This window comes from Bubalus bubalis, chromosome 14 (genome assembly GCF_019923935.1).
Source record: "Bubalus bubalis isolate 160015118507 breed Murrah chromosome 14, NDDB_SH_1, whole genome shotgun sequence".
NCBI lineage: Eukaryota > Metazoa > Chordata > Mammalia > Artiodactyla > Bovidae > Bubalus > Bubalus bubalis.
In genome coordinates, this window is record NC_059170.1 from 69753848 (window position 1) to 69777232 (window position 23385).

Here is a 23385-nt window from a genome sequence, read left to right on the forward strand (position 1 = left end):
GCAGGACAAGATGTGAAGCTAAACTGTCATTGTTTCTCTTCTGGAAAAATACTGGCTCTCCTGCTGGCAATGAAGACAATGTCTTTTTGAATGAAAGTTACTTTATAGTGACTCTTCCTCTTTGTTATTATGATTACAATGATCATTTTTTATGCTCTTAGTCCTTTCATTCAGAGACATTTCTACAGGACCACAGCTGCCTTGTGATGTTTAGAAATTGAGCAGTATGATTGAGTTTAATCAAAACATGAAAACTTTCCAGTTATTGAAACATTGCTATTCATCCCATAGTCTTGTTGCTTAAACAATTTTACCTGAAAATACCTGCAGACTGGTTTCCACTGCCTAGCTTGTTCCCTAATTAGCAGGATTCTCCTGCAGGCAAACACCTGCATAATCTTACCTGCTGGCCCAGGCAGGTGAGCGTAGAGAAGCCAACATATACTCAGCAAAAAAGACCCCAAACGAATTCTTTCTTTTTGTTTCTACAACCTCGTATGCAGATTTGTTATATATTGAAAGTGGAAAGTGGGATCGAGCACTCTTCTGTATTTCTTCCCCAAAAGTCAAAGGTAATCTAAATGCATTGCTGGAAAATTATTTAAAATATTAATAAAAAATCAACTACAGATTTGAAGAAATGAGTGGATTTTTCCTATTTGACAGCTTATCAGTAAGTTGTCGTTTAAAAAGTTTTCTACCCTGGGAGTGTACCTCAGTGATGATAGCCATGTATAATTCATAAAGGAAAATAGATTTAAATAAGCCTGCTCAGTAGTTCAGGGTGTGAAAATTCAACAAGCTAGTTTCTTTTCACTGTGCCTGCAGTCACTTTTCCTCCTTCAAGCTCCCACATTCTGCATTGTATTTACTTTTTTGTATTTCGGATCATAATATAATTTGTTTCCAAATGTACATTTAAAGAAGGCAACTTTGAGTGACATAAGAACAGCACAGTAAATGAAAAGTAGGATGGTATTTTCATGTAAATCACATTTTATAAATATTTAAATTACTTTCTTTTGCAGAATAAAAGTGTATGAATACACTTTACATTTAAGCTACAAATTATGCTGAAGGAGTTTTACCTTGTAGAGTTATTGTTCACAACAATGTATATTAAATTTTTTCTGTTCTTACATAATTCTTCAAGACTTTTTACTGGCTGAGGTCATGAGAAGGCCAGAGATAATCCATCTGAACTTGACCATCTGAACTAAGTGTCATAAAACTCGACAACAACAAAAAATTTTTATGCATCCTCAAAATGTTAAAATTTGAGACAGTGAATATCAAAGTCACATTTTATTTGGAAGAGTGGTAACTGTAAAATATATGACTTACAAAAATACAATCTAATCACACTAATTCCTATCCTGCTAATTTGGATTTTGCAATAATTCAAAGATGATGTATATACATTAGGAAAAAAATGGTTTTGATTCAAAAGGAAGGACACCAAGGCATCAAATCTGAGCGTTTTGAATCCAAGGTTAATGAAATGGTGGTGAAATAAAACTCATTTGTTTGTGTGCTTATTGCATCAGGAATTGTGATCTGGTTAGGATGTTATTTCCACCAATGTTCAAATGTTTATGAAGTATATAATAGTATTCAAATTTTTCATAAAGAAAACTAGAGAGGTTGACTGATTTATCAAAGGTCAATTGACTAAAAGAGTCAATTAATCTGAACCCAGTCTGTCTGAATAGAAAATAAAAGCTTTGAATTAAAATTATTTTAATATGCTTTCAATGTATGTTTTGAAATCCTAAGTCTCCTGTGGAAAAAGACTTTTGTGTAGGTAACATATTATTAATTGGTGTAGGTTTATTCTGAATTATCATTTTCCATTACCTAAATTTACATTGATATTTTAGTTGGAAATGTGGATGTATTACTTAAAAGTAAAAAAGTAAAAAATATTTAATCATTCTAATTTTTTTTCTCCCTCTGCACTGTTTAATTAGTAAGTTCTTACTGTATTAAAGGTGTATCTCTAAAAATAATTTAAGATGCAGAATGCTTGCTAAATAGCTTTCATGATCTATCATACTAAATATATCATGCACCGATTATCTAAAACCAGGTAATGCCACATCAAATTTGGGAAAATAAACAGCAAAAGATAATTTTGTGTTAATATGTATAATTATCATTTTCCTTATCTCTGAGGCCCAGTTGATAATTTACATTTAATAAGAAAATAAATGTCTTTTAAGCTGATTGATCATTACACAATAGAACATATAACACAACCTCAGACATTGTTGGTTTTCAGTGACTTCTTTAAAAAAACCAAAAACAAAAACAAATAATTCATCCTCTCCTATCTATCCTCAAAGATTGTTTGCTGATTAAGACACTGAAGTTTAGACAGAAGTATCCGATGCATAACAAAAGCCAAAATTTTCCATGTTTCTTTTCTAAAAACAGACATTGGAATCAATGAGGCAGTATTCAAAAATAACAATATAGTAAAATAGACTTTGATAAAATATGACTATCGTTACTAGATTTCAAATATTAAGAAAATAATGTTTCAGAAAATAAATAAATGATGAATATAGCACATCCCAAAATACCAAGGGAACTGTTGTTTTTCACTTTTGTTTGTATATCTTTCTGGTTTTTGAGTTTTACATGGTAGTTATCTAGGTGAAAGGTTTTTTATGAATAAATCTGTGTTGCTTTATACTCAACACATTTGCTTTCTAGTCAACAATGATATGGTGATGAGACAGGAGAAAACAATATTATGGCAAAGACCCAAAATGATAGCAGCTTAAATAAAATAGAGGTTTTTTTCTTTTTCTCTCACATAGAAGTTGAGCTGATGTGGCAACTCTGCTCTGCAAAAGTCCTTATGTGCCCAAGTTCTTTTCTCTTGTTGTTCCACCTTTTTTAGGGAATTACCTTCGCTTGCGTGGTCCATGATGGTTCATTACCAGGTGTACCTTCTAACTATGAAGGAGGATGGCTTCGACCTTGAGCAGCTCTGGACAGAAATCCACTGGAATCTTCTCTCCACTTCTATCTCTTTACCCAGCATCTTCTCCCCACCTTTCCTTCCCCTGAAGCCACGGATCTCATTCCTCTTCATCTGCTGAGTCCACTGGAACCTGGGGTCTCAGATACACACCTGCACTTCTGCTGGGGCACCTGTAAGGGACCCCAACCTGACAGGGCTGAAAGCTGGCAGTGCAGTAGGCTGTGCTGGGGTGTGAGGTGAGAAAGGCGCCCCCTAGCTCTAGGTGGAGTCTTCCACATCGTGTCTGCAGGAATTTTTGTATTTACTGGAGAGAGCAAAGATATATCTTTCAGGAAAAGAACTGAGACAGATTTTTTCCCCATCATCCTCACCTTTCTCTCCTCAGACTGCTAGGGAACCAAGTAGAGATTGTGTGTGCTTCGTCCCTCAGTTATGTCCGACTCTGCAACCCCATGGTCTGTAGCCCACCAGGCTCCTCTGTCCATGGGGGTTCGCCAGGCAAGAATACTGGAGTGGGTTGCCATGCCCTCTTCCAGGGGACCTTTCCAACCCAGGGATCAAACCTACGTCTTTTGCATCTCCTGCATTGGCAGGTGGGTTCTTTACCACTAGTGCCATCTTGGAAGCCCAAACCTGTAGCATGTACAATATTAAAAGTGAATTCTTGTGAACTTTGGGTGATAGCAAGACATCAGTTGCAACAAATGTAGTCCTCTGGTGTAGGATGTTGATAATGATGACATTTTCTATATAATTTACCAATCTGTTGCCTTGCAACTCGAATTAAACACTTCATTGCTCAGCATGTGATTTCTAATCATTTTCTCCCTGCCATCTGGCTTCATGTAAAGCTTTCTCAGCAGGGACACTGGAGGGAACCTGGAGGCAGAAGGACTCTTCATCCTGATTCTGGTGTGTGTTTTTTCTCAGCAGGTTCCTATGGTGTGTGGCATTCACCACTGCATGGCATCCCTTGTGGGCAGTCTCCCCTGACACCCAGAGGGAGGTTTCCCAGCGTACCTTCCCCACCAACAGATTCCAATGAGCTTCATGTGGCCAGCTCTCCGTGGATGGCTTCCCCCTGGCACCCTAGAGGGCAGATTCCCAGTGATTCCGGGTGCCATGGAACCACAGCCTACTTCTCTTCCATGCACTGGGCCATAGCCATGCCCTCACAAATGAGGTCTGGATCTCAGTCCTGGAGACAGGGTCCTACTGCAAATTTGTTCCTGCCTTGAGTGCTGTATTTCAGCCTTAGGGGTAGAATCTTCTATTCCTATATTCTTTCAAGTTAACTCTACTTCTTAATACCCAAGCCTCAGGTACTCTGATGATTCTCTGTTACAGTTAATAAATTTGTATTTTTCATATTCCCTGTTGAATTTGAATAGATTCTGCTTCCTGATTGGATCTTGTTTAATATAAATGAGGAAAGTCAGTCATATCAAGACAACCAAAGAGTTTCCCCATTTTCTTTGTGGAATGTAAGAGGCTACAGAAAGAAATGGGAAAACTTGTGACATCCCCTGTGTCATTTTGAAGTCCACGATAAATGTGAATACTCAGATATCCTGAGAATATCGTGGAAGTAAATATACAAATCAAACCTGACAGCAACAAATTGTTTATGAATTAAAACTTTGTGTGTCCGAAAGCAGTGAGCATTCATGGGAACAGAATCAATGTGGGTGTTTTAAAAAATGCAGTAGTTAAGCTGTGATATTTTTCATTCTTTATCAACATCAGATAAAAAAAGCCCAAGCCTTTAGAGTGTCCTCCAAAAGTTGTGTTCCTTCTCCTACACTATTCTCTTTGCACTTCTAGGGAAGAATATTCACATTAAGTACAGGAAAATGTTTCATTTTGATAGTAAATTATGCTGCTTTCTGCATGACTTCATAGTGACATATTTGTTTTAGACAGGATTATTAGCTGCCCTGCATCCCTAGCCTAGAAGGAGTCTTTCAAAGCTGTATCTCTGGAAATTAAGTTGGATACAAGATGGAATTTTGCTAACAGTTTCAGTTGGGATGTAATACCAAGAAATGTTAAGGTGTTAATTTCTTTTTCTAAACCAGCGCTGGGCATAAGAGAATGAGGACAAATACGCACAGTTCAGTTCTAAAGGCGGGGTGTACTTTAGGAGTAGCAATTTCTTTCATTTAGTTACCATCATTCTCCCACGTTATGAGTATATATTCAATACAAGTTTAAAAAATTACTGTTTATAGATTTAAATGATTATTTTATAATTATCTCATATATTTATTTTATTTAGAAATATATGTTGGTTTTATCAGCAATTTTTGCTTTGCATGTTTTTGTTAACATTTTTACTTCAATTTTATATATTTCTTTAAAAAAAGTAAGAGTGAAAGTGCTGGTCGTTCAGTCGTGTCCAACTCTTTGCCATCCCGTGGTCTGTAGCCTGCCAAGCTCCTTTGTCCTTGGAATTCTCCAGGCAAAAATACTGGAGCGGGTTGCCATTTGCTTCCCAGGGCAATCTTTCCAACCCAGGGATCAATTCTGGTCTCATGCATTGCAGGCAAATGCTTTACCAACTTAGCCACCAGTCAAGCCCCAAAACTATCATCTAATGCCACTTTAGAGATCGCATGAAGTTTGCTATAGTAGCTCCTAAGAAGGAGAGAATGATAAGATGTTGTATTTTCCTTGAGTCCCATTTTCATAGGTGTCTTTGCATAATGAAGCATATGTATTTAGAGTCTTGTGTTTCTGTATTTTCGATCAAGTTTCTTGAAGTTCTTAAAGGTTTTCTTTAGTGGTTTTTGTTTAAACCTAGTTTTCTCTTACAGAAAGCTATGTAAATTTGGGTAAATCTTCATTAACTCTAATCAGAACTGTATATAGGTGACAGATGTTTAAATGTAATGATCTCTGGCAGTGGGTTGTTGTATATGGAGTCAATAGGTGCATATTTAAAACATTTTTTTCAGCATGAAATGTTTATTTTTATGTTTTCAAGCATCATATATACATTTTTCTTCAGTATTAATTATTTTTACATGCAGCCTGTTTTCTTTGGAATTTGTTTTTCTTCTGTAGCAGAAACTCAACTACCTTTTCAAGTTATTTCTGTTGTCTTTATTTTACTTTAGTCATTGCATTCAGTAAGAAACGTAGACATGTTGAAGGATGAGATCCGGGCGTGGAATTTTAGGAAGCTCCTTCAAGTGAAAACAAAAAGTGAATATCGTGAATTAGAAATCCAAGTATCTTTGGAGTACTGTTGTTGAAATAACCTATTTGTGTACGTCACTCTGCATTATCTCTCCGTTGTTAACTTTTTAATATGTATTTGTGGAACAAATGAAAATAATCCAGATAAAAGTGTATATATATATATATTTTTTAAATAGGAGTACTAGATTCTCTCTTAAATTCAGACTTCCAAGGTACCAAACCTTAAGACAGTTTTCAACTGGGAAAGTATGCAAGTGCCTCATGTCAACATCAAAATTTAAATCAACTGCAAAATTCCCACTAAAATTTAGCCCTGAACACATGAAAATAATTCATGGCAGTGAAGCAGTTTAGATCCACTGCCTGCTCTCTGTCCTAACAACTTGATCTATTCTTCCTTACTTCCTACTGTCACGGTGTCTTGCAATTGCCAATGACAAAGCCATCACAAACTCCTAACCTGTTTCTTTGACACTGGGTCTGGAATAGTAATACCAATGTTCTAGTTCATAAACTCAAACAGCCCCTAAACAGCACCTGAGATCTGCACAGAAATAGGAATGGTATACATATATTTTTAATGTGATAAGTAATAAGATGATGAATCAGTTAAACTGACTATATAAATTGTCACACAAATACAGCTCAGAATGCAGGCAGAAAGCCTAAGGTGCAGGAGATTAACATTCTAGTTCAAATAAGAAAAAAGTGCATTGTCTGGAGCTTCCAAGACTATGTAATTGTGTGCAGGTTTTTTTGTTGTAATTTGGATGGATTCCAACTTTTCCAGAAGAAAGCCTTTGCTTACATATTAGGCAAATATATAACAGAAAAACAAAGAGGTAATAGATACAAACATTTTTTCTTTTTAAAGAAAAATGTTCAAATTGTTTTAACTAATGAATATACATGAAGATGTTCTATTCGGTTATATGTTTGATTCTGCCTTATAAAAGTTCTTTTAAAATAAGAGAACCATTGTTAGTCAAGGTGTTAATAGATATGTACTATATATATATATATATATAAAGTTTTGAAGCTTGCTGGCAGATCATGGTTTGTTGAAATGGCCAACACCATTTAATCCAAAGTAAATGCAAAGTTACTTATATGCCAGGGGACCTCCACAGCTTGATTAGCAAGAACACCAAGGAAACAAATCTCAGATTGTCAATTTTTGCTTTAGCTTTGTGGATTACCCTTAATGCATTGTAAATATGTATTCACATAGAATAATATAAATACATGTCCCATGCAATGAAGACATTCTTTCTCTTAGGTAAAATGATTCCACTATAGGAAAAAATGCGGAACACAACCTTTCATGGAAGATCTCATTTCTCTAAGACCTGCTGGAAGCAAATAGCAATGCAATATTGAAAATCAACCTCTACAAAATGTCTAGAGTGTGTAACACAAAAATGTAGGATTTAATTATATACAACAGGTAGATAAAAGAGGAGGGAGTAAAAAAAATTGAACTGATACCATTTTTTTGGCTGCCATTTTCTTTTCCAGGGGATTTTCCTGATCCAGGAACCAAACCTGGGTCTCCTACGTTGCAGGCAGATTCTTTACCATCTGGTACCAGGAAAGCCCCTTTTTTAGGGTAATCCTATGTAAATCTATTAGAAACATAGATTAATGTGAAGCTCTTTGAAAGCTTTGAAAGATACGAGCTTTTAAGGAAAAATAACATTCTATTATATAAAATAAATTATTGCATATATATATAAATTATTGAAAGGTAAGGCAATTTAAGTTGTTAAAAAATTCAAAGCCAAAGAACCTTAGTAGGACTTTACCAGAAGATGGAAAAAGTGTCTCTTATATGTATGGAATAAATATGGTCAGCAAAGTAATAGAAAAATAAAGAGGGTGCTATGCTACAGTGAACTGAAAAGTTCTCTGCCCTCTCTAATTCTTTTTTATCTGTTTATTAAACACACATATGTCAATTGTACCTTCCACCTTAATTGCATATTTCATCTGTGTGCTATGACCTCGTTGTAAATATCAGTAGATCTTTGTATTAATAACACTATAGAAAAAAAAAACTACGCCAAACCATTGAATTTTTGCATCAGTGTCAATCCCCTGATATTATGGAGATGTATTCACATGGAGTTTATATTAAGTACTTTAAATATCAATCCAGAAATACTAGCAAACTCTGACTTGCCTAAAAATCTATTCATTTTATATACCCTCCCTCAAACCTAGGGAAGAAATCATAAAACTCAAACTTAGCATGAAAGATGATTTAAAAAATAGTTTTGTTTACCCATCGTGTATCTTGCATACAGTAGACTTGTCGTGTTTTATTTTCTATGTAAGAGATGGGACAGGCTGTCCATCTCCACTTCGTTACCAGGAAAAACAAATGGGGTTTGGCTGCACATGCAATAATTAATGCTGCCGCTAGGTGGCAGTGGCAGCTTTTTGTCGCCAGAATGCTCTGTCTCATGATAGTGACACAACCCTTGGCCTTGAGTCTCAGGACATCAAAGTGTGAAAACTCACTGACTCTCCTTTCTGACAGTTCACATTGCTTTCAGATCTCTTGCCTCTGTCCTACCCCATCTTAGGGCGGCCAATATAACTTCCTTTCTTTCTACACTTTTTAGGAACTTGAGAGTGGTCAATAGAGGCCGAGTTTGCAAAGGCGAAATAGGAAAATAGAGAAGGAAGTGAGAAGGGAAATAAAAACAGCAGGTCAAATTCCCTTCTGCTACTGAATGATGCTCAGCTTGCAGAGGACCACAAATGTATATATTTATTATTTAATTGTTTTCTGCCACAGAGCAAAAAATATCCCTGACTTCTTTCAGCATTTTGTGGTAAAAAGTGTATCTTCAGTCATGACCTACACACATTCCAACATGCATGCATGTTTCAAATAATTGTTTATTTGGGACAATTAACTGATGACAGTCTAGTTTTCCAGAGTGAATTGGTTTTTAATTGACAATGAGAAAAATAATACTTTAAGAAGTTTCTTTAGATACAGTTAGACTGATAAAATCATTAGAAAAAAATTTGTAGCTTTAAAGTATGTAAATAACTGAATTTTTATCAATCAAATCAATCAAAGATTAATAATAATTATGAAGGTGTTAGATATTATCATAGCTTATAACAATGAAGTAATTTGTTTTTCAGGGAAGGAAGCCTTTAAATGTCTTCACCTGAGTAAAGGCTTGCAGGGCTACATGAAGGGAAGAGACCTCAGATTATTATTTTGATGAGTGGGCTAAGATGATAAAATAAAGAAGGTGAATTATTTATAAATATATATTAATCAGTACAGATAAATTTAATTACCTATTTCAGAGAACATCCCCACTTATTCCTGTATATTCCTATTTTAAATTATAAAAACCTTGACCTATACCATACTATGCCTTTCTGGCTCATAAAGCTTAATAAGTATGCTATACAGTTAGTTGACATCTATGCAAAGTTATCATTTATACTGAAGAAACTTAATATGTGTTTTTATTTGTTTTTAAAAAACTATTTATCTTTTAATTGATATTGAAATAGTTTATAAAATATTAAAGAATAGAAACAACAACAAAAACAAAAAACACTAGAATGGGAATTCTGGGGCATTTTGTAGTGTGATTTTAAACTTTGCAAGCATCCGAAAAATAAGAATTTTTTCAATTGTCAAATTTCCAATAAGCTTTGTTTTAATTTTCTTAACACAGGAAACTTGGCTGAGTAATAAAATATCCAATGGTAGGCATAGGGATTTAAAAGAGATGTTAATCTCTATAAAAGTTGTTACCTCTAATTTTGCATGAATACATTTTGTTACTAAGTGAAAAGAGATTATTTATATATATAGTATAGGGATCTATTGTGGATCTGCAAAAAAACAAAGATAAAGATTATTTATTTATATTTATCTTTTGTTTGTTTCCCACAAGCAACCCATATATATGGAGTAGATATAAATATATCTAATCCATAGATCTGAGACAGCTATATATATTCCATAGATAAGAGACAAATAAATCAATCAAGTACATTTGCAAAAAGAAATTCTAAAAATCCAGGAAAAAACAGGAATTTCTCTTTTCACAGTTCTGTTAACATTCTCATATAAAATTAGGGCAAAATTCAGTAGTATGTGAAAGTGGTATAGATCATTTATTTGGTGCTGTGTAAAATCCCTAGTTTTTCTTATTTCTTCTTCATGACATAGCCAGATAGAAATGGAGTTGAATTATTTGAAATGTGTTTTAATTTTCCATGTATTTTAAAGTTGAAGTTTACTGGCTACTTTGTTGCATGAAGTAAAATATATTTGCAATATTGTAAATATATACATATTTTTCATGCATAAACAGATAATTCAAGAACTCAAGCTAAAATGATTCCTCTATGGAACCAGGACCCACTCTTATGACTGCATATATTATATTAATACACTGATCAAGAAGTTTGAATAATGTTCTAGTGTTCCAGTTTTTGTATTTTTTTATTCTGGAGTCTTAGGTTTCAACTTCAATTATTTAGGGAAAATCTAGTCAATGACTTTTATGTAAGAATTTTAAGGAATAAGAAATGGAAAGCGAAATCATGACAAATTATGTACTAATACCTATTTACCTTACATCTGAGAAGCAGCATTAAAATTTCTTAGATAAAAAGAATGTCTCCATGTCCTTATGGACACAAACATCAGTGTTGTAGAAGCAGTATAGGCAAACATTTCTTCCTAATTTTGGAGTACTTTGTAAGGCTTTAAAAGGCAAAGAGCATGAAGAGTTATTTGAATTTGTGTGTATATGAATGCATTCAGATGTACAAGAGGATGCGAGATGTCTGGGACAGTCTCACTACGTGGTTTTATAGCTTGCTGTTGGAGGCTGGGAGATGATGCTGTATGAAACATCTCTAAATTTTGCATAGGATGGCATTTTCCAGTGTCATGAGTGTAAGCCAATTAATGAGCAATGATGAATGTTGGTTACATTTAATATGTCATCTAAGGAGTACAATATTAAACATTTAACAGCTAAAAGGAATACTTCAGGCTTGTCCACACATGCCTCCAACTTCCCTCCAAAAGACAACACTACAGAAAGATCTCATCATGTCCTAAAGGCCTTAAAAATAAATGCAGTGCTTCAGGAGCACACATATTAAAACTGGAATGATCCAGAGAAGATGAACGTGGTCCCTGAGCAAGGATGGTGTGTATTAATACATCCTTCAAGTGTCTCATATGTCTAAACATGAGGCAGTTTTTTTAAAAGGCTTAATTCTGTCAATAGTCGACAAAAATTTTTAGGTAGGAAACAAGACATCTGCAAAGCCAGTCACATCTGTGAAAAAAACATTTTATTTTTTTTACCAAATCTGTATATTGTAAATATATGCACTTCAGTACAAAAGTAATCATGAGATTATTAACTTTAAATTATGACTCCCAGAAATAAATAATTAATAGACAGACAAATAATAGATTATCTCAGGAGTGACAGGGTGGCGAGAGGACAGTTTTTTTTATTAAATGAAAGATGAACCAAAAACTTTTATTGGAAGTAAAATAAGATAGATTTTAGTCGTATAATAACATTCTTAGACTTCTGACTCTAAACTAGGCTTAAATTCCTTGTCTTTGTTACAAGAACCTGATAAAGAGACCAAAGTCATTGTTTGCTTAAAGTTTTGTAGTTCTATGAAATAACTCCAAACAACTAAACTTTAAATAACAAATATTTCATTTTTTTCTACTGTATGCTATGGAATAGAAAGAAACCTAATATTCATTGAAAGTTACCTAGCACCTGGTGTTATATCCTTTACATGTATTATTTATTTGGTTTTAGAGACATTCCTAAGGTACTAAAATTAAAATTATGATCATTTTGCAATATTTCCAAGTCACTATTGAAAATATGGCAGACATTCAAATTAGAGATAGATTTTAGGGATTAAATATTTCATAAGGCAAAAATATATTTTGTTTACTGAAAAAAAGAAATTATGAATGCAGTTTGCATTTGACCAAGTCTCCTAATCCTGGGCTTGGTTTGTGTTGCAGTAGCAATGCTTGTCAGCAGAATAAGGTAATTGCTATAGATAATGTTTGAGAAAAACTTTTATTTTAACAACAGAAAATAGTAGCTACACATTCCAGAAAGCTATATTCTAAAATTTTATTTTGCAGAATGTTTATGTATTTTAATATTAAATACATAAAAGTAGGGGTTCAAATTATGATGTAAGTGATAAAGTCAAGCAAACTCCATAAAGTATTTAATATTTGGAAAATCCTTTGAGGAATGGCTGTTCATATAAAGAACTGATGTTCTTAGTTCCTTTTCTACTTTCCCAGTCTTCATGGTTTCCTGGGCATTGCCAAACGGACATTTTCAATCCAATTAAATGCACAGATTCCAGAACTTGCCTCTGTTTTTACTTTCCCTTCTTAATATTTATTTCACTTGGGTCAATATTTGTTTTCGGCTTATTTCCTCATTCTCTGTGTTGAACCAGTTTTTCTAAAAGTCCACTTTTTCTGTGGACTTCCAAATGACAAAAATAAAATGTGTTTAACTAAGGTCAGGAAGAGGTTCACAGAAAGCCTGTCATGATTTTAGGAATAGTTAACAATTCAGACAGGAGCACCAATAAAAAGAGCTGCCAGTGGAGAGCCCAGGTTCCTGAGTCCATTTTCTTCTATCACATGTAAGTTAATACTCACTGATAAAACACTAAATGCCAGGAAGCACATGAAGCATCTGAGACAATGGAATGAGCTGCCAGAGACTGGCAGCAGAAGAGCAGTTGCAAATATGGGTGTTGTGTGACTAGGATAAAATATCACGATGTGTGCCTAATTTTTTTTTCCAATCTGATTCCTATGCACAAGTCAGCTAAATGAGATGAAAACACCAAGAAAATCATAACAAAGACAGAAATGCCAGATACTTATTAACTTGTAGATGAATGTATAGACTCTAAGTAGAAATGACCCCATTCAATGACTTTTAGATGGACAATGTCAGATTCAATATTGTAAACATATTAACAAGATTTTTTTCGATAAAATAGGGATAAGTAATAGGAATAGAAAGCAAAAACAAAGAAGAGTTTATGGTGTATGAGGGATATCTGTTTTAATAAAAACCTGAGTGTATTAAAAGTTAAATCTGTTCTTTTTTGAATGGCATTTTCCTCTTATTATTTATTATTATTTACCTCGAGACATATTATTATTTACCTTAAGACATTTAAGCCTCTTATATGGTCACATCTTAAGTTTTTATCTGCAAGGATTAAGTATATTGTTATAGCTAAATACTACACTATTCATATTTAGCCTGATACACAGAAGGACAAGTTCAGGATCCCATTAGTGTTTCCTTTGTATAGATACCTCTTAGGTCAGCCATCAATTCTTTTGGATTACCTTAATTTAAAGTGAATGTAACACTGCTTTTCCAACCAAACTTGTTGTTTAACATTAATTGCATAGTTAAAATAGATTAGACTAACATTTATTAATTAAGTGGAAAGTTTTATTAAATCATTATAACTTAGGTGAGGAGGGATACTTAATTTTAGCCATCTACGTGTGAAAAGCATTCAAGAAAACCATGTTGCATGTTTCAGTAGTCAAATCACGTTGAAAACAAAGTTTGTAATGGGGTATCTGCTTATTTCGTTTCTCTCTTCCTTTAAGATAGGACATTCTTTTTGAGTACTGCAATGCACATTTAAAAATCTGCCTTGTAAAAATCTGCCTTGTAGTTTTATTGTTGACTATACTGTTCTGTAGTGTTCATATCCCATATTTCTATATTCTATCAAACCCTAATGAGAAACTTCCTGGGGTAAGATACTAATTTGTTTTCAGTGTTATGTTCCTTAGTTTCTAATACAGTGTCTTATATACATATATTGAGCATGCAAAAATTTTTGAGTGCATACTATAAGAAGGCACTGTGATAAACCAAGGGGTTATAGATAAGAATAACACAGAAAATACTTTTTCTTACATTACATATGAGATACTTAGAAAGCAGCATACCGTGGATTCAGCACTTAATTTTGTAATTAGATCTAGATTCAGATCCTACAAGTTCTTTCTGTTTCAGTTTATTCATCAGTAGGAAAATGAATAGCACTTACCTAGGGCTTCCCTGGTAGCTCAGCTGGTGAAGAATCTGCCTGTAATGCAGGAGACCTGATTCAATTCTTGGGATGGGAAGAACCCTTGGAGAAGAGATAGGCTACACACTACAGTATTCTTGGGCTTCCCTGGTGGCTCAAATGGCAAAGAATCTATTTGCACTGCAGGAGACCTGGGCTGGGAAAATCCCCTGGAGGAGGGCATGGCAACCCACTCCAGTATTCTTGAAGGGGCTTCCCTGATATCTCAGTTGGTAAAGAATCTGCCTGCAATGCAGGAGACACTGGTTCAATTCCTGGGTTGGGAAGATCTCCTGGAGAAGGGAAAGGCTACCCACTCCAGTATTCTGGCCTGGAGAATTCCTTGGACTGTATAGTCCATGTGGTCCCAAAGATTTGGACATGACTGAGCGACTTTCACATTCACTTGCCTAAGAGGTTTGTTGCAGGTGCCAAATCATATTATTAAAGTAAATTTCTTAATATGATGTTGGGTTGTATGAAGTTTATAATAGACAGAAGCTATTTATTATTTAACTTGTGTTAAATTGTATTACTTTATTTTTTAATGCTATTAAAAATAGCATAGCACACATTGCTATAACTACATGTTTAGGCATATATATACAAGGCCATTGGGTAAAATATTTATGGTATAACATTGTCTTATTAATGAAACCTATACCACATATCTCCTCATTGATTTTGGTAAGATAAACTTTTATAAGTTTCTTCTGAGGGATTTTTCAATATTTAACTTTGTGAATTTTGCTGTGTTTATGTTTAAAAGCTCTGTGATCACTGAGAAATATTGTCACTTATATTTTTATCTTTCCTAAAAATACATTTATTTTATAAATTGTAATCCTCTTTTACCTTTTTGTTGTTCAGTTGATAAGTCGTGTCTGACTCTGTGACCCCACAAACTGTAGTGTGTCAGGCTTCTCTGTCCTTCACAATTTCCTGGAGTTTCCTCAAACTCATGTCCATTGACTCAGTGATGCTATCCAACTATCTTATCCTCCTTCACTTTAAGTTCATACTAACTTAAAGTATAAGATAAGGATACAATTTAAGGGCTATTTTCCAAGAAGCCATGTACCTCAGAATTATTTGATAATTATTACATTTGCTCATATAAATTTCATAATATATTCATGATCATAAAGTTCATAACTCCTAGGAATAAGAATTATACTGTTACTTAAATTATGGTATTGCTTATGTTGTAAGCATATATAGAGACCTAACTTCTTATTTCTTTCAATGTGAGCTTTTTTTTTTGGTGAGTAAATATGTCTTAAATATCAATATATACCACAGTAATTTCAGATTCAAATATCCCATTCTTCAATTTTTAAATGTTATTTATCATTACCCTGTTGTGCATTTTTAGGTAAAAGTTTCCAGGGATGTATCTGTGAGCAGTCTATGTTCTGAATCCTGCAGATCTAAGCATTGATGTCTGCTCTGTTACCCCAGCATATTAAATATTTTGTTCTTGGTCAAAATATGCTTGTGCCACAATATTTTTACTCTCAAAACTTTGTTCTCATTTTACATTGCATTCTGGACACTCTGAATTAAGTAGAACCTAAAACCAGTATGACTTTATTTTTACCTTTTGTGAATTTTTTCTTTAAATTCAAAAACTCTGCCAAGTTTATTCTAAGTCACTTCATTTGTGTGTGTGTGGGGGGGGGGTGGGTGGGGGGCCGGTTAATGAACTCTATTGACTCATAAACTTAGGTAATGCCTCTTGTTTTCTTTATTTTTGCAATCTCTTAAAAAGGGTTCTCTTAATGAGTGATTGTTTAGCTTCAGTTGTTATAATTTATTCCCAATGGCTGTTGATTATTTGTCATCTTTTCTTCTATAGTTTCTACTATTATTATTATATTTTTCTTTATATCTAGATATCTGTAATCTTTATTAGTGATTGCATTTTCTACAAGGGCAATTATGTTCTTTACTATAACTGAAGCTGACTTTAATTTTTCCATGTAGTATCTTTTTCTTTACCATATTCTTTTAATATACTTGCCAGCAACATTTAGAATTCAACATTCTCCCTATTCTCTTATTTTTCCCATTTTATATGTATTTGACATGTTTATGGCATACTGTTTTCTTAAGGAAAAACTGTATTTATTAGCTTAAGGTCAATGTTGTTTTTTATCCTTGAATGAGGTAAAGCCTAACACTGTTGATATTTGCAAAGGACATTATTCTTTTCTATGGATATCACTTTCTTTTTGTTTCTAGAATCTCATAATCAGTTTACTGTTCTCTTCAGTGATGCGTATCTTCTCTAGGTAAATTCCAGGATCAAGCAAACCTTTAAATAGCCTAGTTACGCAGAAGTTATGCAGAATATTATCCTGTGTCTCCTGCCCTTTACTCTAAATATTAGAAGATGAATTAGTTCCTAGCTAATTGTAAATACGCTATATATTTTCAGAATGAATTATCCTCAGGCATTAGCAGTAGTCTACTAATTTCTGCTTTTTCCTTGCAATGATCCTTGAAATGCTTCATCAATTTTCAGTCCTCTACAAGGGAAAGTTGTGGATTTCTGTAGACTAATGATAGATAATGACAAGGTTAGGAGAGTAGTCCTGACCAACTCTGGAATGAGAGCTAGGAGTTAAGAGTGACCTCAGACTTTTTCATTGGCTCCTTGAATTAAAATCTTTATTGCATGTTATGTTGATGGATAAGATCTTTCTTTCTGTATAATAGCATTCTTATTTCATATAATCAGGCATAAGTTAGTTCCTAATCATTTATTAGCTGGCTAATATGTAACCTTTCATCTTGGAGACTTAAATGTATTTCATCAGTATTTGTGGTTTCATCGGCTGCTACAATTTATTTTTCTGTGTTTTCATGAGTATATCAAAGGTCTGGCACAGGTAGGTAGCTGTCATCTGAAAGTTACACCATTACTTTCTAACACAGATTTCAGCGTCTTTAATAATAATTGGTAATGGCCTTTACTGCCTGTTGATACATTTGCTTTAATGATTAAGATTTATCATGATATTAAAAACTCTCAAATAAGGAAAAATTTAATGTAATCCCCTTTCAGAAAATTTCACATGACTTGAATAGCTGATGATATGCCTTTTAAAAAAAAAAATCTGAGAAAATAATTTTTCCTGAACTTTTGAGAAGTATAACTTGAAAGAAAAGTAGACTTTTGTTTTAAAATTCATATTTTTTACGATTATGGAACAAATTTTATGCAACTATATAGAAAAATATGAAATTCCAATTTAGAATTCCATCATGAAACCACATCATTCTAATTTCTCCATGCCACGGTTTGTTAATATTCTCAAAGTCCCAGGATGCAACTATAAGACTGCATTCAAGTCTATGAACATGAGGCAATCATGCTCAGCAGAGTATAACAATAATTATAATAGAGATTAAATAAAAATAATTAGAAAAAGTTCATCTAGTTTTGATGTATTAATTATTCTGACCCTGTTCTATTCAGAGTCTAATTATCTGGTTCAGTGAAAATGCCAAGATTTCTACGACTCATAAAAATTACATTCAAGTAATTATGTCAGCAAACTAAACAGTATTCATTTACCATGCCTTTTTATGCACACATTTGAATATGCTTTTTTAACTGTTTTTGCTCTTTGTTCCTATTCATGGGAAATAATACCTGTAGAGAAATTTGAAAGTCAGTTGCACTCTGAGTGTAATGTGCAATTCTTGCCGATATTCTTCTTTTGTAAGACTGCTGTAAGTCTCATATAACCTTTGTTTAAAAAACATGAATTAAAGTTCACTCTTCAGTTGTTTCAAAGAAACCTTTAAAACCTGTAGCTGTAGTTAAAAAAATTTCTTTAAAGCAGTAATACAAAGCATCTCCTTGAAAGTTTCTTACCTTTGGTAGCTCAGAAACAAAGTAAGCCTCCAGAATTACTTTTCTACCCTTATTTCTTTTAAGGACATATAACGGCATCCTAGAAAAGAGTCTGGATTTAGAAAAATTTGTGTGTGTATATAATATTGGTATCTTAATCTCATCAACTAAGTTTTAATATAGTTAAATATTTCAAATCACTCAGCAGTTTTAAGCTATGAAAAGTTTTTTATTTTTATGGCCCAGTTGGGAATTCCTTAATGCTCACAGCTAGGTAACTTCATATAACAAAGACACAGAATTATATGGGTGAGGAAATCAATATCTGTTCCATTCCTTTTAATCTCTTTTACTATCTTAGTAAAATATCCCACAGACATTTTAAGCAAAAATTTGTTGCTGGAAGTATTCTGATTGTTGCTTTGCTTCTGTTTCCTTCTTTGTATGGACAGACAAACAGAAGATTGGTTGAAAATATAACCTTCAGTTAAATTCATATTGGGAAGAATATGTTAGTGGTTAAAGTTTGAACTCTTTCCCTGGTGTTCTAGTAATAAGACATATCTATGACACACACAAAAGGAGGGACTACATCTACCTTGATTCTCAGTTTATTTTCAGGAACTACAAATTAGTTCCAACATTTATCCAGGATAGGAAGGGGCAGATGAATCAAGGAAAGGTACTAAAATGGATGGAGCTGAAGTGAAACTAAGATGCTGCTGCTGCTGCTGTTAAGTTGCTGCAGTCCTGTCCGACTCTGTGCGACCCCATAGACGGCAGCCCACCAGGCTCCTTTGTCCCTGGGATTCTCCAGGCAAGAACATTGGAGTGGGTTGCCATTGCCTTCTCCAAGGCATGAAAGTGAAAAGTGAAAGTGAAGTTGCTCAGTTGTGTCCGACTCCTAGCAACCCCATGGACTACAGCCCACCAGGCCCTTCCGTCCATGGGATTTTCCAGGCAAGAGTACTGGAGTGGGTTGCCATTGCCTTCTCCGAGACTAAGATGAGAAGAAGGCAATAAAAAAAATTTACATAAAATACACTCACAACCATGGCAAGGCTACCATGGCTCTGTATTCAATGAACATAGCTGAGGGGCTTCCCTGATGGCTCAGGGGGTAAAAATTCTGCCCGTAAGGCAGGTGACACAGGAGATGAGTGTTTGATCCCTGGGTTAGGAATATTCTACTAGAGGAGGAAACGGCAACATACCCCAGTATTCTTGCCTGAAAAACCCCATGGACGGAGAAGCCTGGCAGGCTACAATCCAAAGTGTCACAAAGAATGGAACATGACTGAGCAACTAAACATATGCCCACACGTAATTAGGTAAAAATGGAAGTGAGGTTAGTGATGGAGCTGGTGCTGAAGACAAGTGGCCCAAAGACATGATTCTTTTGTGTTTTAAATTCATAGAAATGACCCCGCTAGGCCCTCCACAATAGAATTTTTTCATAGTCTCTACTTTTAAGCATACATTGAAGTGTTTGTCAATGCTAATATTAATAAGATATCACGAGCAACAATAAACTTTACACAGAAAATGTCCTCCTTTGAATTTGTGAGCTGTACTCAGTATCCTAACTTGTTCTGAAATACCAGACATTGAAAATGAAACAATAAAATTTTATAAGTAGCAGTCTGCATCTAGGCTTTAAGTAGAACAAGGACCCAAGTTTTTTCACATGTTCAGATAATCACATATACACAGAGTATGTCACTTTCCCCCTATTCTTGAAATAGCAGAAGGTTTAGAAGTAAGTAACTAGCTGTTTTGTGTTTTGATGCAAAGTGTCTCATTTTGACACCTGTTAAGTTTTCCCCTTGAACATGTTACTCATTATTGCTGCGATACAGAAAATAAGATAATAATAGGAATGTACGCTTGCAATTCACCATCTAAATACATGGACCTAACAGACAAGGATGTGAATAGGTTTTGGCAAAGGCGTCAGTGGAAGAAAAGCTCATCTTACCTGGTTTGCGTAATCCATCTTTCCACATGCTGCACCCTCCTCATCCAACCTTATTCTGCTGGGTTGAACAGAATTCCCCAAGGTTGCCTTTACAGTATTCTTCCCTGCCTCTCAATCAGCTGCTCAACTGATGGACCCATGTGAGATATCTTGGGGTAATTTCTGGTGACACTGGAAAGACAGCTCTGGGGTTGATCTCCATCCCTTCAATTTATCCACAGTGTTCTCATTCTTCACTGGCTCCCTACCCGCCCTTGGAGCTTGACCTGGGGGGCTAGAACCCTATCAGGAGTCTCTTTTAACCTGAGTTCTAGATGCATCCCATTGGTCCCCTTCCTTCACTCTCGGTGAAGTGCTATCATTTTGGAGCCAGAAATATTGCCATACACTGTCAAGTGTATAGAGTCAGACTGCTTGCTTTCAAATCTTTTCCTTCACAGCTTGATGACCTAGAGCAAATTACTGAACCCCTATTGTCTGCAGCGTTCCCTATCTCATAGGTTGCTTGAGATTAAATAAATATGTGAATATATATGAAATGAAGAAAAGCTCTTGGCAAACAGTTGGCATGACATAAGTTTTAGCCATAAAATGACAATACCATTTTACACAAAAAGGTTACTATGAATTGCTTTTGTCATTCCCTACTTGTAATATATATTATATATCAGATCAGATCCCAAGCCCCAAATTTTCTATGTTTGGCTCTTGATACTCAAGCAAATTATTTAGAAGTCCTTAGTTTTTCTTCTCTGTCAAATGTGTGGCATTTGCAAATGAAAAGCATTCATATTTCAAATTGTTACCCCTCTTACATATTTTAAAACTTACTGAGAAGTTCAGTAGTTTGTTAGTTAGTTTAGGCTACATCTACAATTCACCCAAGGCAGGGGGTGGTACTGAATCAGGTTTGAATGGTCTATATTTTATACAAATACATATGAAAAACAAAAAACCCAGTTTAAAAATTATACATTTTCATGTATAAATTTGTGCAATGTAAATGCTTGATAACATAGACAAAGAAGTTTTTATGCATGCTCAATTGTTTCTGACTCTTTGAAACACATGAGTTTTCCCAGCTAGAATACTGGAATGGGTTACAATTTCCTACTCCACGGATGGAGTGATCTTTCCCATCCAGGGATGGAACTGCATCTCTGATGTTCTCAGGGATCAAACCCTGTCTTTGGCAGGGGGATTCTTTACCAATGAGTCACTGGGGAAACCCAGAAAAATAAATCTTTATGACTATTAACAAAATAGGAGCTTCCCCATCTTGAAATCTGTCAACACGCACTGTACAATATTTTTTTAGGGACTTTCTCTTGCAGGATCTCAATGATTTTTACTCCTTTATAGGGCAGACCTTATCTTCATCATGCAAACACTAAAACTGATACCTAGAGACGGTAAATGATTCTAAGTGAGTAGTAAGTGACAGCAAAATTTAAATTCATGTTTTCTTCCCTGTGGCCCATCAACAGATTAATGGATTAAAAAGATGTGGCATATGTATACAGATGAACATTACTCAGCCATGAGAAGGAAGGTTATCCTGCCATTTTTGACTTGGACCTTAGGCGTGTTATGCTATCTGAGATAAGTCAAACACTGTATGATGTCACTAATATGTGAAATTGACCAATGTCAAACCTCAAACAAACAAACAAACCAGGAAGTAAAAGTGTGATTACCAGGGGATGGGGATGGAGAGATAAGTCTAGAAACTTGTAACAAGTATTAAATAAGCCATAGAAATATAATGTACAGTATCTTGGATATAGGCAATACTATTATGCTATAAGTATGTAATGTGAAAAATATTGGTACAAGAGCAACTATGTTTTATTAATAATAATATATAAATGCCTCAAAGTGACATGCTGTGCACTTTACATTTACACATTGTAAGATGTCACATTTATCCAATTTAAAAAGAATGTGTATTTTCTGATGCACCATGGTCCGTCCGATGTCTGTTTCATTTCCCGTCTATGCATTTATCTGGTCACCAGATGCCCTCATCACGTGGATCTTAGAATTCTGTTAGTCAAGCGCTGTGTCCCACTGCAATTGCAGCGCTTTGGTCATATGGCAGGCCAATGAATCTGAGGGACGAGGAGTTGAGGCAAGGAAGAGACTTTAATCTGGAAGCCCGTAGAGGGAGAAGATGTCAGGCTAGCACCTCAAAATAACCATCTGATTGGGAGTCTGGATGCCAGGTTCTTTCATAGATCAGAGATGGGGGGATGTGAGGAAGCAAAGTATAAAGGCCATTCATCTTGCAAAGATCTCCTAAAATGGCAAGCCTCAGGCAAGGGATGTGTGAATTTCTCCCTTCCCGTCATCTACAGGTGGTCAGGGTTCTGAACAAAGGTACTGTAGTTTAACCCTCAGTTAGAAGCTGAGTCAAACCATTCTGTATGATTATAATAACAAAAGCAACAAAAAGCAAGTCAAAGAAACAGTTCCATCATGGGGTCAGAATTGGTTTCCTCCCTGCCACACTTTCTTCTTGTCTTTGTGATTCTCTATATGGGGAATTTATCAGTTTGTTTTTTTAATGGATGGATTCACATCTCATAAGACTGTCAGGGGAGTGTGTAATTTCCTCGGTTCTGTCTCATCACAGCAAAAATTTGAACCGATGGACATTAAAGCCCTCAGCGCGTCACAGCTCTCGGACAGTGTTACAGCTCCATGTTACAGCTCAGTTTTATTTAGAAAATAAAGGAAAGTACATCCTCGAGGCATGAGGGCATGCCGACCCAAAAGACACAAAGAGGAGAGGGAGAGAGAGAATGAGAGAGCATGCTCGCGCGTGAGAGAGAGACCCCCAGCCCTTTGGCCCCTCTTTTTGCATGGTTTTTCCTCCCCCGGGCTTGCCCCATGTAAACTGGGCTAGCCAGGAGTGCTGTTTGTTCTACCTGAGGTCCTCACTCCGGTCCTCGGACCTTCCTTTGTTCTATTTTCGCGGGCTTTCTCCCTTCCTTGGCTTTTGGCCACTGCCATTCTGGACTCCTTTTTCCTATTCTAACTACCTAACAAGACCATTTTCTTCTATCCCTTTAATAGTGGAAATTAAAAACATTTTCATTGGCATAATTTACTTTGCTTGTTATTCCCAGGCCATAGGGAGGTGGAGTTTGTGTCAGAAAAGATTTGCTG

General features: G+C 35.0%; 1 pseudogene; it reads left to right on the plus strand.

The window, feature by feature from the left end:
• The first annotated feature begins 11332 nt into the window (after window positions 1-11332).
• On the plus strand, window positions 11333-11432 carry LOC112578999 (annotated as a pseudogene).
• The last annotated feature ends 11953 nt before the right edge of the window (window positions 11433-23385 follow it).